The sequence below is a fragment of the Agelaius tricolor genome, unplaced genomic scaffold (assembly GCF_023055355.1).
Source record: "Agelaius tricolor isolate 1412-34295 unplaced genomic scaffold, bAgeTri1.0.p SCAF_34, whole genome shotgun sequence".
Lineage (NCBI taxonomy): Eukaryota > Metazoa > Chordata > Aves > Passeriformes > Icteridae > Agelaius > Agelaius tricolor.
In genome coordinates this window covers 781177-797570 of record NW_027269294.1, presented here as the reverse complement: position 1 = coordinate 797570, position 16394 = coordinate 781177, and positions in this window count along the sequence as shown.

Here is a 16394-nt window from a genome sequence, read left to right as displayed (position 1 = left end):
CTCCCTTCTGTTCCCCCTCTCTCCTTCCTGTGCCCAGTGTGGAGAGCTAGGGACTTGCGTGCGGAAGATCTCGGGCTGTACGGGTAGATAAGAAGCTCCCCCTCACCCTGCAGTCTGACCTTTGCTCTGTACCCAGCCACACCCGGCCGGACATGAGCAGAGGGAAATGACACAGACTGCCCAAACCATAAATACCCCCTGAGACCCCTCAATAAACGCCATTTTGCTGTCCACCACATTGGTGTATGTAGCATTGGACCGAGTGACCCTGGGCCTTGGGTCACCGTGCCGGACCTCCCGAACCAGGTCGCTAGGCCATAACGGCAACATCTGGTGCCGAAACCCGGGAAAATTGCAGCGCCCGGAGTTCGGGATTTCGCCTGGACAGGGGACCGGCGGCTGCACAGCAGGCCTAGTGCAGCGGGGGGGACGCCCCCGGACCAGCGTGGACCATGGAAGCCATAGCGAAGGTCGTAACTCAGATGCATGCTCAATGGGGGATTGATTGTAAGCTAAAAGATTTATGTCTTGCTATACCGAGACTTATTAAGCTGGGGGCGATAGACAGCCCGGTGGATATTCTCCATCCGGAGACGTGGGATACTTGTACGAAGGTTTTAGCTGAGGAGACTATTTCCTCAGGCTCAGGGAAAGCTCTAAAGTCATGGGGCAGAGTCGTGCAGGCTCTGCAGAAAGCTAGAGAAGAGCAGGAGACCTGGAAAGCCGCGCAGGCTTGGTTATTAGCCACGCCGCAGTTGGGGGTGAGCGCGGCAACGCAGACCGCAGAGGGCTTCGATCAGATCGGCACCGCGGAACCGCGAGCGCCGGATTCCCCCGAGCAGACCTCCTTACCATCAGGGGGGGAACACGCGCGGGCGTTTTGGCGGGGGTTAATGGAAGAAGCGCTGGAGGCGGCGAAATTGCCGGACCCCAAAGGGGTGGATAAAAGCGCACCCCCTCCATATCCGTTTGAAAATGGCGCCGAACCGCATGTTCAGGGCGGAAAGGAGAACACGGGGGGCGGAAATGCAGTCAGCCTGCTTAACAACGCATGCGCGGGCGAGCGGGGGGATGGGGTGGCCCCCGCGGAGGAGCGTAAGGCCAATCAGAGCGCTCAGTTCACATCAGGTCCTTATAGGGCAAGGACCTCCCCCAGCAGGAGGCGGGGGGACCCCAGGGGGAGGGAACGGCCCGACCCCCGCAAGAAGGGGCGGGGTCGGAGCCCGAGAAAAAGGCAGAGCAGCCCGGAAACGTCCGGCCAGTCGACTTCCGACTCGGACTCGGACTCGAGCTCCGAGCTCGAGAGGGGATCGGGGAGTTCCGACTCGGATTCGGGTTTTAACAGAAGGAGAGCAGCGGCATACAGGGTCACCAGCCACAGCGCTCCTGCATGGGTGAAGGGGATATCGGAGAAAGATCGAACTCCGCTTACAGACTGGCGGAAAATAAAAATAGCGTGTGCTGAATGGACTCCGTCAGCAAAACTGGTGTTCCCGGTTCGGGTGGGGGGAGCCGGCGGGAATCAAAGGACCTATTCCCCGGTAAACCCGAAAGACGTGCAGGCAATTATTAAAGCAATTGCAGATAGGGGAATTAATTCTGCCATGGTTTCCACACTCATTGACAGCGTTTTTGGAGGGGATGACATGTTACCTTTTGATATTAAGCAGACTTGCAGAATGATTTTTGATGGGGCAGGGATGATCGTTTTTAAGCAGGAATGGGAGGATAACTGTATTAAGCAGCTGGCCCTGGTAACAGGGGCAGACCATCCACTGCACGGCTCCAGCATACAGAGGCTAATGGGCACAGACCCTACAATGATCACCCCTCAGGCACAGGCTGAGGGCTTGCGGGCACATGAGGTTATGACAACAACCCGTGCTGCCCGAGAAGCCATCCGCGTTGCTTCCAAAGTAATAGCCAAACCGTCGCCTTGGTCCACAATAAAGCAGAGTGAGAGTGAAAGCTTCACTCAGTTTGTGGATCGTTTACAGGCTGCCTTGGACTCCTCAACATTACCCTCAGAGGCAAAGGGTCCTGTGCTGGCAGAGTGCCTACGCCAGCAATGCAACTCAGCCACCAAAGACATTTTAAGATCACTGCCGCAAGGGTCTAATCTAGCTGCCATGATCAGACACGTTGCAAAGGAAGAACACCTAGCTCCCATTCAAGCAGCAGTTCACACTGCAATAACGAGTGTCATGGCATGCTTTAAGTGTGGCCAAGCTGGGCACGTGGCAACAAACTGCCCCCAGTCAGGGCGCCCACCAGCAGCTGCTCCACCACGCCAGGGGAGACCTAGGGGACCATGCTGGGCATGTGGAAAGAAAGGGCATTTAGCTAAGGAATGCAGATCCAGGCATCAGGGAAACGGGAGAGGGAGGGGGCAGCCGGGCCGTATCCAGCCTCCTCCCACCTGGAACATGCAGCGGCCCAGCTACAGCAACCCCCAATGGGGCACACGGCTTTCATGCCCACCACCACCACCCTCTCAGGGAATGACCAACTTTGTCGCCCAGCCAATGGCTCAATCAAACCCATCTGCACCTCAGGAATACCAAGAACCGCTCCCTGGGGCCGAGGCCCCTGGGTGGCTTTGGCCATGAAAGCATGGGAACGGGACCCATGGGTGGCCTTCGCCGCGAAGGTGGGGAAACACCCACTGATCGTGTGGGCAGTGTGTCGTCTCCACAACAGCTCCGACGACTCGGCCATCTGCCTTCCCTTTTGGGTGGACACAGGGTCAGATGTCACCGTCATCCCAGACATACATTGGCCTCGACCATGGAAGCTAGAAGTAGCCTCCATGGTGGGCGGAGTTGGAGGGCTGTCCCGAGCCCACAAGAGCACCCAACCAGTGGCAATAACTCTCTGCACCGAGAGAGGACCGGGAAGAACTATCACCCTCACCGTATATGTAATGTCGAACTGCCCACCCTTGCTAGGGAGGGATGCCCTAGCCCTGCTGGATGTTAGGGTGACAAATTTATTCTAAGGGCCACTGTCGCGTACCCGCCATTGCCCATCAAGCTGACTTGGAAATCAGCCGACCCAGTGTGGGTCGAACAGTGGCCCTTGTCAACGCCTCGAATGACTGCCCTCATTGAGTTAGTTAGCCGTGAATTACACAAGAATCATATAGAACCCTCCACGAGTCCATGGAACACTCCTATCTTCGTAATACCCAAGCGATCTGGTGAAGGCTTTCGACTCCTGCACGACTTGCGAGAAGTGAATAAGAGAATCCAGCCTATGGGCCCTGTGCAAACTTCGCTGCCCATGAACTCTGTGATACCGAAAGGACAACCCTGTGCAGTGCTCGACATCAAAGACTGCTTCTTTTCTATTCCCCTGCACGAAGACGACAAGGAGCGTTTCGCCTTCTCCATCGTCTTCCCGAACAGCCAGGGCCCAACCTACGCTTCCAATGGAGGATGCTTCCACAAGGAATGCTCAACTCCCCGACCATCTGCCAGATCACCGTGGACCGAGCGCTAGCACCAGTCCGGCAGAGCAATCCGACTGTAACCATCGTGCAGTACATGGACGACATCCTGATCACCGCACCATCCACGAGACAAGTGGACCAGCTGGTGTCTACCATCTCCGAGACCCTAAGGACAAATGGCTTTGAGGTAGCGAGTGCAAAAATAAAAAGGGGACCGTGCGTGACCTTCCTAGGAGTGGGAATCACAAGCTCCTACATAACTCCTCCCCAGATGAAAATCCGCCGAGACATCAAGACGCTCCACGACATGCAACAGCTGGTAGGGTCCTTACAGTGGCTCCGCAACATCGTCCTGATTCCTCCCGAGGTCATGGACCCTCTGAATGACCTCTTGAAAGGGAAGAACCCATGGGAGCAAAAAACCCTGACACCGGCAGCGGTAAGCTCGCTCAACTTCATCGAACGTCAGATGTCAGAGAGCATGCTCGCCAGATGGGACTCAAGTGCTCCAGTCGATCTGTATGTCCACTTCACAAAAAAGGGGGGAGTGGGAGCCTTAGCCCAAGGACCCCCTGACAAGGCCCAACCAATACTATGGGTGGTCTTGGGAAAACCGTCGCGTGCCTTTTCCCCGGGAGTCGAGTGCCTCTGCAGCCTCATCATGAAAGGCAGGAAACTCGCCCTAAGACATCTGGGCATCGAACCTTCCAGGATAAGCTTGCCTCTCCGCAAACAGCTCTCTGCGCAGTCAACAACAATATCGGAATATCTAGCCATGGCCCTTACAGGCTTTGGAGGAGAGATTCGCTACGCGGAAAAACCCCCTTGGACTCGGCTGCTCACGGTCATCGATATCGACCTCCCACCAAAAGTACTTGACCGACCGCGGGCGGGACCAACCATCTTCACAGACGCATCATCACAGACCTCCACCGCGGCGGCAGTATGGCAGTCAGGAGAACAGTGGCAATGTGTCAAGGCAACCGACCCCACGCTTTCGGTCCAACAGCTTGAAGCAGCAGCTGTAGTGCTAGCGTGCGGACTGTTCCCAGAAGAACACATTAACATTGTGACTGATTCCATATTTGTGGCCAAGCTCTGCCTAGCCATGTCCGGACCAGGTGTGTCAGTGTCCACAGTGGCAACGATGCTGGAGGAAGCACTCTATTCACGGAAAGGCACCATATCAGTCATCCACGTCAACAGCCACGACCCGGTCAAGGGATTCTACCAAATAGGCAACGACAAGGCTGACGCCGCCGCAAAGGGCGTATGGACACTGAAAGAAGCTCGTCAGTTGCACGAATCCCTTCACATCGGAGCTAAAGCGCTTGCGAAAAGGTGCGGGATTTCTACTGTGGACGCAAAGCACGTCGTCGCTACGTGCCCCCACTGCCAGAAGTCACCACTGTGGTCGAGTGGCGTCAACCCCAGAGGCCTCAAAGCCTCAGAAATATGGCAAACAGACTTTACACAATGCCAGCTGTTGAAACCCCGAGCGTGGCTCGCGGTTACCGTAGATACGTACAGCGGCATGATTGTGGCCACACAGCATCTCAAGACTGATTCCAAAGCGACCATCCAACATTGGCTAACAGCCATGGCATGGCTTGGAGTTCCAAAACAGATCAAAACAGATAACGGCCCAAACTTCATCTCAAAGGTAGTCCAAGCATTCGCCTCGAAATGGAACATCGCCTTGGTGCATGGCATCCCATATAATAGCACAGGGCAAGCCATCGTCGAAAGAGCAAACCAGACTCTGAAAACTAAGCTGGAAGTGCTAGCAAAGGCAGAAGGCTTCACCAATGCCATTCCCCCGGGTGACCAGGCGCGCATGCTGGCAACTGCGCTGCTAGCGTTAAATCAATTCCCTAGGGGGGACGAAACAAACAGTCCTGCTCAGAGACACTGGGCCACTCGGGCGCTAGAAGAAGGCCCACGGGTGGTGATCAAAAATGAACTAGGGGAGTGGGAACAGGGTTGGAGATTGGTGCTCACGGGGCGGGGATATGCGGCTGTCAAAAAGGACGGGGACATTAAATGGTGTCCACTCAAATCTATCAAACCAGACCTTCAAAGGGAAACTCATGAGAATTGTGAGACTTTGTTTGCAGGACTGGATCATTGGACGTCCCCGAGCCTCATATTCCCCACTACTGGAAAAGAGAGAGAGGCCAACGAGCAACCCGACATCTCCTGAGAAGCTCGTGCCATCAAAATTAAAGCAACAACGGTGTTTCTGTGTAATTTTGCTGTTGGGGCTTGTCGCCAGAGGGCAAGCCAGCCCAGACTACTACCCTCATCAGCCCTTCAGGTGGGTCATGCAACATCTTACTGGTGACAAGATGCTCAGAGACATCACCACGCCAAACGCCCCATCCTTCGTGCTTCGCATTACCGACCTGTTTCCGGGACAACCAAAGGTAGACCCCTATTCTTCACACGCCACACACATGTACCTATCCTACTGGTGCCCAGCCTCAAACCCAGGAAAAAGTTATTGCAATCGCCCAGGGTGGGGATACTGTGGGCACTGGGGCTGTGAAACAATAGTTACAGACGCCAGGCCATCAGGACCTGGGTGGGACCCACAAGAGCCCGACAAATTCCTACAGTTCACCTGGGCACCCACAGGTTGCAAAACACCCGTCTTCCTTCAGGGAAGTTTCTATCGAAACCACCATAAAGTCCCCGAATTCCGGAAATGCATTCACTATAACATGACAGTTTTGCAGCCGAATCACCCTAGCTGGGCCATGGGCAAAGCATGGACAGTAGTCCTTCAAGGGTCAGAAAAGTGGGTGAATGTGCGAATTACCAGACTCCCAGCTTCAGTATCCCAATCAGTCGGACCCAATCCGGTTCTAGCAGTAAGTAGACCCAGGGAAGAGATCGCAGCTAACGGTAGTTCTAGCCGCGAAACACAAAGGTCGAAACTAGCCTCCCCATCCGATCTCTTAACCAAACCAACCCTCTCCAGTCCATTCTTAAGCGTGTTAAATGCTACCTTCTTATCGTTAAACCAATCCAACCCGAACTTCACAGAATCATGCTGGTTATGCTATGATGCACAACCCCCTTTTTACGAAGGTGTGGCCTTCGATCTCCCATTCATCTTCTCTAAGTCAAACAATCCACGCCAATGCAGATGGGACACCCCCCGGAGAGGTATCACCCTAAGTCAGGTTACGGGCCAGGGCAAATGCTTTGGCAATGCAACCTTGGCAAAGCAGATGGGCAACGTCTGCAAGGAATTCGTCAAACTTAAGGGAGGGAAGTTCCAGTGGGTGATCCCAGCTGCATCGGGAATGTGGGTCTGCCACAAATCCGGGGTAAGCCCATGTGTACTCCTTGACAAATTTGATCATTCTACTGACTTTTGTGTCCAAGTTCTAATTGTCCCCAGAGTCCTGTATCTCCAGGAAGAGGAGGTGTACCGCTTACTCGAGGAACCCAACCGGCTCTACAAACGAGAGGTGATAACAGGCATCACCATCGCAATGCTCCTCGGTTTAGGAGCTACCGGCGCTGCCACAGGCATCTCGTCCCTTGCAACACAACATCAGGGACTGGCACAACTGCAGATGACAGTTGATGAGGACTTGCAAAGGATCGAGAAATCCATCTCTTCCCTGGAAAAATCCCTTTCCTCACTCTCAGAGGTTGTCCTCCAAAACAGGAGAGGACTGGACCTCTTATTCATGCAGCAAGGAGGCCTGTGTGCTGCCTTGAAAGAGGAATGCTGCTTTTATGCAGACCACACCGGAGTCGTCAGAGACTCCATGGCCGAACTGAGAAATCGGCTAAACCTAAGGAAAGCAGATAGAGAAGCTCAACAGGGCTGGTTCGAGTCGTGGTTCAACCGGTCTCCATGGCTCACCACCCTGATTTCTACCCTCATAGGCCCAGTCACTATAATCTTACTAACCCTAATCTTTGGGCCTTGCATGTTAAACAAACTGGTGCTATTTGTTAAAAGGCGTTTGGAAACGGCTAACATTTTGTTTCTCGAGCGCCGACAATTACTCTAAGGCGTGCCACTTACTAACACACTTACGATTTTACGCTAATTCTACTAACCCATGAAATTTTGTAACCTTTACATTTTATAACTTTATAAGATTTTTACTAATCATGAGGGGGGGGGAAATGTGGAGAGCTAGGGACTTGCGTGCGGAAGATCTCGGGCTGTACGGGTAGATAAGAAGCTCCCCCTCACCCTGCAGTCTGACCTTTGCTCTGTACCCAGCCACACCCGGCCGGACATGAGCAGAGGGAAATGACACAGACTGCCCAAACCATAAATACCCCCTGAGACCCCTCAATAAACGCCATTTTGCTGTCCACCACATTGGTGTATGTAGCATTGGACCGAGTGACCCTGGGCCTTGGGTCACCGTGCCGGACCTCCCGAACCAGGTCGCTAGGCCATAACGGCAACAGCCCAGCCTCCGTGTACCCTCGTCCCGGGCTTTCCCTTCCCGTGCCGCTTTCCTGCACAGCCCGAGCTCCCTCGCCGCCCTTTGTCGTGCCCTGCTCTCGCTCCTCTCTTCCCGTGCCCCCTTTCCTTCTTTGCCCCGCAGCCGCGGGGCTCGGGCTGCCGGAGAATAAAGCCCCGAGGGCCGGAGCCCGGCGCCCCTGGGCCCTTGCGGGAGTCCCCGCGCGGGGCCGGAGGCTCTCGGCGGATCCCCCCGTGCCGCTCAAGCAGCGCGGCCGACAGCGCCGGAGCTGCGGCTTTGCCGGCATCGCGCTGAGAGCGGCCCCCGCTCCGTGCCGGGCCGTCCCCGCCGTCTGTGCCGCTCCCTCTCTCGCTGCCCCTGGCCCGGGACAGCGAGGCTGGGCAGGAACCTCAAGCCTTCTGGGGGCTGCCCCCCCTTTCTTGTTGCAGCAGAATCCCTTGCTGGGGCCATGCACGTGTGGGAAGGGCTTGGTTTAGTTTAAAAAATAAAAAAGACAAAAAAAGTGGGTTTTTTTCCTTCACTGCTGTATTCGCTGGTGGTAGATGGTGTGTTGTTTTATTTCTTGGTCTTATTAACTCTGTGTAAATAGTTTTTTGAGTGAAGCTCACTTTCTGCACGGGTTGGTTTGTATTTGAGGTAGGCTTAATTTCAAGAGGTTTCTTTCCTAGACTTCTGATAGGTATTTCTGGGATTTTGGTTTTGTTTACTGCATGTATCAACAGAGAGATTTGGTAGGGCCAGCTGGGCTGCTGGAGTTTTGGGTGTTAATTTATGAGATGGCTTTTGTTCAATGCAGTTTTGAATTGTTGAAAGGGTTTTAATTGTAGTTGTTTTAAGGCAGTTTTTAAGAATTGTTTGTATCGTTTCACGTTGTTTGTAGTTGGTGTATGATCAGGGATATGGTGGAACTTGTTGAACGTTCTGGTTTTAGCGTTCCTAAGTTCCGATTTCTTTCTGGTTTGTTTTTTTTTTTTAGTTTTAGTTTTAGAGACAGGGGCATTTATATGGTGGGTTTTTATAGGCAATATGTTTCTAAATTAGGATAGTGATATTTTTTAGTATTTTAGTTGTTTAGATTTTTTATTTTCATGCTTTTATTTATTTGTTTAATTTTTAAAAATAATTTTTATAGATTATTGGTTATTATTTGTGAGTTAGCATAAAGGTAGACCTTTGGAGGCTTTTTTAGTAATGTTTAGGGTCAGTTGTAGAGTTTTGAGTTTAGTGAGTTGGTTGGATTTAATTTTTCATGGGTGTTTGTTTTGACTAGCAGTTCTGTCATTTTCCATGTGTATCTGAGTTTTTTGGGGTTTTGAGCCATTGGTTTAGGAGGAAGTTTATGATGAGAATGTACAGAGCTTTTGGGCTAGTTATAGTGGGATTTCAAATGTCTTGACAGTTCGGTTGGTTTGAGTTTTCCTTAGGGTTAAATGTCGTGGGGTCTTTGTTCTGTTAGTCCTAGAAATAGGTTTGGTTTGGATACGCTGCGATGGGATGAGCGTGGGCTGTGTACCGGTGCTGACGAAGGTGCGGTATTTTTATGGTTCTGATGTGTTTGGTTAATGAATTGATATGGTCTAATATATAGATTAAAGTAGAAATAAATACAAATATAAAAATAAATATAAAATGATAGTGGTAAACATAAATATAGAAAATAGATAGATAAAATATAAAAAACTATAATATATAGTATACTATTGTAACACACCATAATATATATAAATGATGGTCTATTTTATATATATATCTAAAGATATATAAATATAGATTGTAAATATAAAAATATTTAAATATAGTTAAAATAAATTGGGTTTTTTTGGATTTGATTTGGTTATAGGCTGGGGTTTTTTATAAATAATATAAATAACATAAAAATAGAAATACAAATATACAAATATACAAATATATATTATATATACTGATATCTATAAATATTTATTATAAATAAATATAAGAAATATACAATATAAAAATGATATATCTATTTTTATATTATTGATATTATTTATAAAACACCCCCCTTCTCTGTGCAGTCTGTCACAGTTGCCCACAGTCTGTCGTGCTGCTTACAGAAGTGCCAAGAGCCAAAACCTTGAGGAACAGACCTTAATGTGACTCTATAAATGGCTTTAATAATCCCCTCCTTTCTTGTTTTCTTTTTGAGGCAATCCTGATTGCCTTTGGTTTTCTCCAGCCAGAGTTAATCCAAAATCTGTCTCTTTGGGCCCCTTTCTGACCTTGCCTAGAGCACAGCACACTTTGTTCCCCCTTGAATGTTTCTCCTGGCTGGTGAGGCCATGAAAGGAGTGGGAGATGATGTGAGAGGAGCTCAGTGCGGGGCAATTGCAGAGTTCCTCGCTCTCCCCTGTGCAATAAGGAGGGGAGCAGTGCCCAGCAGGCAGACGATGGAACGAGTGGAGATGCCTTGTGAGGAAGGCAGAAGGAATTAATGTCTGCAGGAGCCCAGGGAGCGCTGGGGCTGTAACTGGGAGATGCACAGCAGACATTCTCCCCACACAGGGCAGGGCCGGTTTCTCCTGTTTCTGGGCAATGCTGGGGTGGCTGTCACTGCTGCTGCCACTGGAACTCTCAGCCCAGGGCTCAGGCCATCATCGCCAGCAATCATCTCTGCCAGCTCATGGGCATTGCTGAATGTCTCCTGTGCTGCTCAGTGACGCTCAGCAGTCTCAGTTCTGCTCAAAATCATTTCAGTGGGAGCTATGAGGCACAAAAATGCTGAGACCGATTTCACAGAGCCACCTGTCCCTCGTGAGTGCAGGGTGCAATCCCAGCAGAGCAGGGGCAGCTCTCCCTGGCTGTGCTTTCTCTCAGCACCTGAATGACCCTCAGTGGTTGGCAGGAAAGGGGCTCCAGTAAAGTGCCTCCTTTCTCCTCTTCCTGGAGTCCCAGCTGCAGAAAGAACTGAGCAGTGGGGTGCAATCCTTGTTTGAAATGGCTGAGAATGAACCTCGATCCCAGCCTCAGAACTGAGCCCCGATCGTTGCGTTTGCCTTCTCCTGGGTGCGCTGCAGTCGCTGCCGTGCCCCAGGGCAGGGATTTGTGTGCCAGCCTTAGCAGGCTGAAGTGTTGGAGATCTCTGGGTGGGCAGGAAATGGAATGGGCTGCCTTGGCCGCACCTGCTCCTGCCAGCTGGATCCAATATCCATGGGGGACTTTGCAGGCACCGCGTGCGTCAGTCCCGCTCCTTAGGACAGGCTCCCAGCTCTGCCCTGGCACTGATCCGGGAGCTCTGGGACACCAAGGGTTTGGAGCGGCCCCTGAGCCTCGGCAATGCCTGCAGGGCTGGAGGCTTCCCTGGGCCAGGGCAGGGAATCCCTGCTCGTTCCCAGGCGGGAATGCCCGGGCTGGAGCAGCTGGGAGGCGTGGCCCATGGAAAGGGACGCGAGCTAAAGGCCGAGAGCTCCGGGGAAAGCAGCGGCTGCCGAGGGAGCTGAGCCAGAGGCAGCCCGGGCAGGGCAGAGGATGGGAATCCTGAAAGGTGAACGTGCCCAGGCCGGCAGAGGGCAGAAAGCAAAAGTCCAAGCCAGCAAAAGACAACGTAAACCGTGGAGATAAAAAGACTCTTCAATTTGCCTTTTCATAATGAAATAAATCCAGCTGGAACAACATCAATAAAAGCAGTGGGAAGGATCATAGCAACAGGTGGGGTTTTGCTCAGCTCTGCTTTGCTTTGATTCCACTACAAAAGATCAAGGCTTCTCAGGAAGATGGAAATGAACACATAGGTTGATCCAAGAGCATTGAAAAGTGGGAATGAGGCACTTTTAGCCCCAGGAATGGCTCTGCCCTTGTGTGCTAAGAGAGCTTCAGCAGCAATTCCCGCTTTGGTGACATTTTCCAACAACGTGGATTTTCTACAGGGGCAGACTTGGAAAAGAGCAGCTCCACGTTGAGATCATGTTGAGAGCTGCTCATGATTGTCACAGCTGCAGCTCCCCAGAAGCTGAACTGTTCACTGCAGAAAGAAGGAGAGGCAATTTGTTTTGCCATTAGCAGTGTGCTAACAATGTGTGCCATGCAAAGGTCACGAGCAGAGATGGCAGCAGGCTTTGCTCTGAGAAGCAGAACAGGTTGGATTTAGGGCATCCTAAGGAGATTGGAGTGAGACAAAAGCTCAGCTGCTAGGAGCAGAGGAGCACGTGGATCCATCCAGGGATTTCTGTCATAGAAAGCTAAATAGGCAAAGATCTGGCATCAGCTTTAATTGATGGCTGTCATCTTTCCGCTTTTGAGACCTAGTCAGTGGCACGGTATTGGCCAGAGTTTTAAAAAGAAAATGGCATCAGGTGTTATGAATCTTAGCTAGGTGTGATTGCGTAAAGAAGGAAAGGAGAACAGCGCTGTTTCTCTTTGTTTTGGAGCCTGCAGCCATGGTGGCTGCTTTGCACAGTGCACGTTGGTAGCGGTCGGTGTGCGAGAGTCTGTCAAATGAATATGAAAGCTTCTGGCCATGCCTTGATCCCGCGCAAGGAGCACAGAGCGAGTTCTCCCCTCAGGAGCAGCCCTGTCGGCCGGCAGTGCCGGCTCCTCCCGGGCACTGCCATGCGCCTCCTCCTCCTGGCGGAGCCCGAGCAGAGAGCCCGCGTCCCCGAGTGCCCGGGCGGGATGCGAGTCCCGGGCTCGGGCCCGTCCCTCTGCTCCCGCTCAGTGCAAGGGGCTCGGTGCCGGCTGCTGCCGAGCCCCGGCCGCTGGGGCTCCGCTTCCTCTGCCAAAGCTGCCGCTGTCCCTGAGCGAGGCGGGGCAGCTGCCATGGCCCGGGAGCGCGGCCATCCTTGGCGAGCTGCTCCTTCCCGGCGGCGGCAGCTGGGAGCTGCCTCAGCCTGAGCTCAGGAGCCGGGCAGGAGTGCCCGGATCGTCACCCGCTGCTGCCCGCTCCGGCCCGGGCACCGGGCACCCCTTCGCTTCCCCCGGGCCGAGCGGATCCGGGGCTGTTCCCCGCGCCGCGGCAGCGCCTGGGGAGCCACGAGCGGCATCGCTCCGTGAGCCGGAGGCGGCGCAACAAACCCGGCTGGGGATAATGGGATATCGCAGTGCTGGGATAACGCGCTATTGCAGACAGGCTGCATTTGATGGCATCCTTTCAGGGCAGGCTTCCTACCTTCTAATGCCACGGGTGGGTTTTTTGCTAGCCTGCAGCAGTTCTCCCAGGAGAATCAAATGTGTGAGAGGTCCATTCCCTGTGACCATCTGTGGGGATGTCCGCAGTCAATTCCACCACCCTGTGAACTGAGGCTAATAAATTGGGCATTTTTCTGGTCTCAGAATCGGGAGTCCTGTGCGTTGTTTGCTTGGTTTTTGGTTTTTTTTTGTTGTTGTTGTTTTTTGGTGGGTTTTTTTTTTTTTTTGTTTTTTTTTTTTTTTTTTGTTGTTGTTGTTGTTTTTTGTTGTTTTTTTGTTTGGTTTTTTTTTGTTGTTGTTGTTTTTTTTTTTTTTTGTGGTGGTGAAGGTGAGGAGGGCTCAGGGACAAAGTGCTCCGCTGCTGGCACTTGGACCCAGTCGCAGCTGGGCAGGCCGAGGGCTGTGAAGCCGGGACTTGAGCCCTGTGTTTCGGGGGTGCAGAACGAGGCTCGCCCAGGCCTCGAGCACAGAGGCCGAGTCCTGCATTTTGGGGTCCGGGGCCAGAGCCCAAATGCTGCGTGCGAGTGCTCGGAAGGCGGAGCCCCGGCCCGGCGCTGTCCGGGCCCGGCCCCGGCCTGACGGGGGCGGCTTCGGGGCTGAGAGAAGCGCTCAGGCGCTCCCTCGTGGCGCTCGGCAGCGGAGGCCGAGCTCCGGCCGAGGCTCTTCCCGGAGCCGGGACACTCGTGGGGCCTCTCCCCGGTGCCGATGGGCGGGGGGTGAGGAGCCGGGAGCGCGGCGTTGCGGAGCCCGTGGGGCCGGCGTTCGGGGGCTCGGGCCCAGCCCCCGCCGCGGTCTCGGGTGCCGGAGGCCCCGGGGCCGTTGCCGGGCGGGCGGGGAGGTGCCGGGGGCAGGAGGCGGGGCGGGAGCCGCGGTGTCCCCGGGCCTGGGCGGGTCCCGGCCGGGGCTCGGCGAGCCCGGGCCCGACGGAGCGGGACGGGAAGGCGCGGCCGACGGTTGCCGCTCCCTGCCCGCCACTCCCGCCCGCGGCGCCGGGACACGGAAGGTGACACCGGGACGGGGCTCTGCGGGCTCAGGAGAGCCAGGCCCCTCCCGCCCCATAGCGATGCCAGTCCCGATGGCGACGGGGGAGAGGCGGCACCGCCCGGGGCCCCCCGGCAGAGCCAGGCAGCGCTCGGCCCCCGCAGCCCGGGCCGCGGTCACGGCCCCGCCGCAGCGGCCCAGGCTCCGAGCGGTCCCCGGCGGGAGCAGCCGTCGGGCGGGGCTCGCACAGCGCCGAGCGAGGCCCCCGAGCGATGGCCCCGGGACCGGGGGGGACAGGGGGGCGGGGCCGGCACAGGTGCGAGGGGCGGGGCCACGGAGCGCGGGCACGGGGCGATGCGACGGTGCCACCGCCACCGAGGCCGGGGGTGGCGGGCAGAGCGCCGCTGGGGTGTGCCGGGCGGTGCCGCCTCTCCCCCGTCGGGCGGATGGAAGCGGCAGCGGGCCCGGGACCGGTTTGGGGCCCGGGATGGCCGCGGGCACGGGGCGCTGCCGGGTGCGGGATCGCGGCCGTTCCCCGGTGCGGAGCCGCCGTGTGGGGCCGGCACCACGCAGGGCGCCCTCTGGCGGACACGGAGCGCGGTGCGAGCGCGGCGCCCCCGCCTGGCGGGGGAACGCGGTGCGGGGGGCAGAGCCTGAAAACAGGGGGCGGGGACAGGGGCGGAACCGGGCGGCACAAGGGACGGGGCCTGAGAGAACGGGGGCGGGGACAGGCGGCACAAAGGGCGGGACCAGGGGCGGGGCCGGCTCAGGTGTGCACGGCGGGCGCGGCTCAGGTGTGCGGGGCCCCAGAGCGGCTGCGCGGGGCGGGGCCGAGGTGTTTTAGACCCCGGAAATCGCCTCGGCCGCCATTTGCTCACTCAGAGCACGGTGCGGACGGGAGCTCCGTGTGCGGGCTCCGCAGGTAAGGCGCGGAGGCTTCGGCCTCCCTTTCTGTCCCTCTCTCTAGCCCTCCTTCCTTCCCCGCGTATTCCCTTTCTTTCTCCCCCTTCCCTCTCGCCCTAAAACGCTCTTTTCCTCTCCTCCCAAACCCGACTCCCCCCACTCGTTCCTGTCGTGTCCCTTCCCCACTACTCCCTTCTATTCCTCCTCTTTCCACCGTCCCTCTTGTCCCCCCTCGGCCTTTCCCTTCCTGTCCCGCTTCCCTCGTCACTCCGACCCCTCTCCCTCCCCGTCCTCACCACCCCCATCTCTCCTGTCTCCCCGTCCTCCCGTTTCTTTCTTTTCTCGCAGCCGCGGGGCTCGGGGTGCCGGGCAAGAATAAAGCCCTGAGGGCCGGAGCCCGGCGCCCCCGGCCTCGCTGGGGTCCCCACACGGGGCCGGAGCCGCTCTGCGGGTCCCCCCATTGCAGTCGAACACACCGCCCGACACCGCCGGGGCTCCGGCTTTCCCAACATCACACTGGGGGGGTCCTGGGGTGGGGGGCCCGAGTTACAGGGGCCCCCTCATTAGGAGGGGGTCCCAGGGGGGAGGGGGGTTTAGGAGGGGCCCCCTCGTTAGGAGGGGGTCCCAGGGGGGAGGGGGGGTCAGGAGGGGCCCCCTCATTAGGAGGGGGTCCCAGGGGGGAGGGGGGTTAGGAGGGGCCCCCTCCGGAGGAGGGGGTCCCTGGAGGGGGGTGGGGGAGGGCCCCCTCCGGAGGAGGGGGTCCAGGGGAGGGGGCGGGGCCTGGGGGGGCGTAGTCCCCGCTCCAGGCTACGCCCCCTTCCCCGGACCCCCTCCTCTGGACGGGGTCCCACCCCGGCTCCCTCCAGGGACCCCCTCCTCCGGACCGGGGCCCGGGAGGGGGGGAGGGCGGGTGGGGTGGGGGGGAAGCAGGGGCGGGCACGTCACTCTGCAGCGTGAGCTCACGTAAAAAAAAAAAAATTGCCAGACACACGACCGTCCCCTGCCGTCCTGTCCCCGCCCGCCCCACCCTCCCCCCGGGCCCCGGTCCGGAGGAGGGGGTCCCTGGAGGGGGCCGGGGCGGGACCCCGCCCGGAGGAGGGCGTCCAGGGGAGGGGGCGGGGCCTGGGGGGGGGTATTACCCCCAGGCCTCGCCCCCTCCCCTGGACCCCCTCCTCCGGAGGGGGCCCTCCCCCACCCCCCTCCAGGGACCCCCTCCTCCGGAGGGGGCCCCTCCTATCCCCCCCCTCCCCCCTGGGACCCCCTCCTAATGAGGGGGCCCCTGTAACTCGGGCCCCCCACCCCAGGACCCCCCCAGTGTGATGTTGGGAAAGCCGGAGCCCCGGCGGTGTCGGGCGGTGTGTTGGACTGCAATGGGGGGACCCGCAGAGCGGCTCCGGCCCCGTGTGGGGACCCCAGCGAGGCCGGGGGCGCCGGGCTCCGGCCCTCAGGGCTTT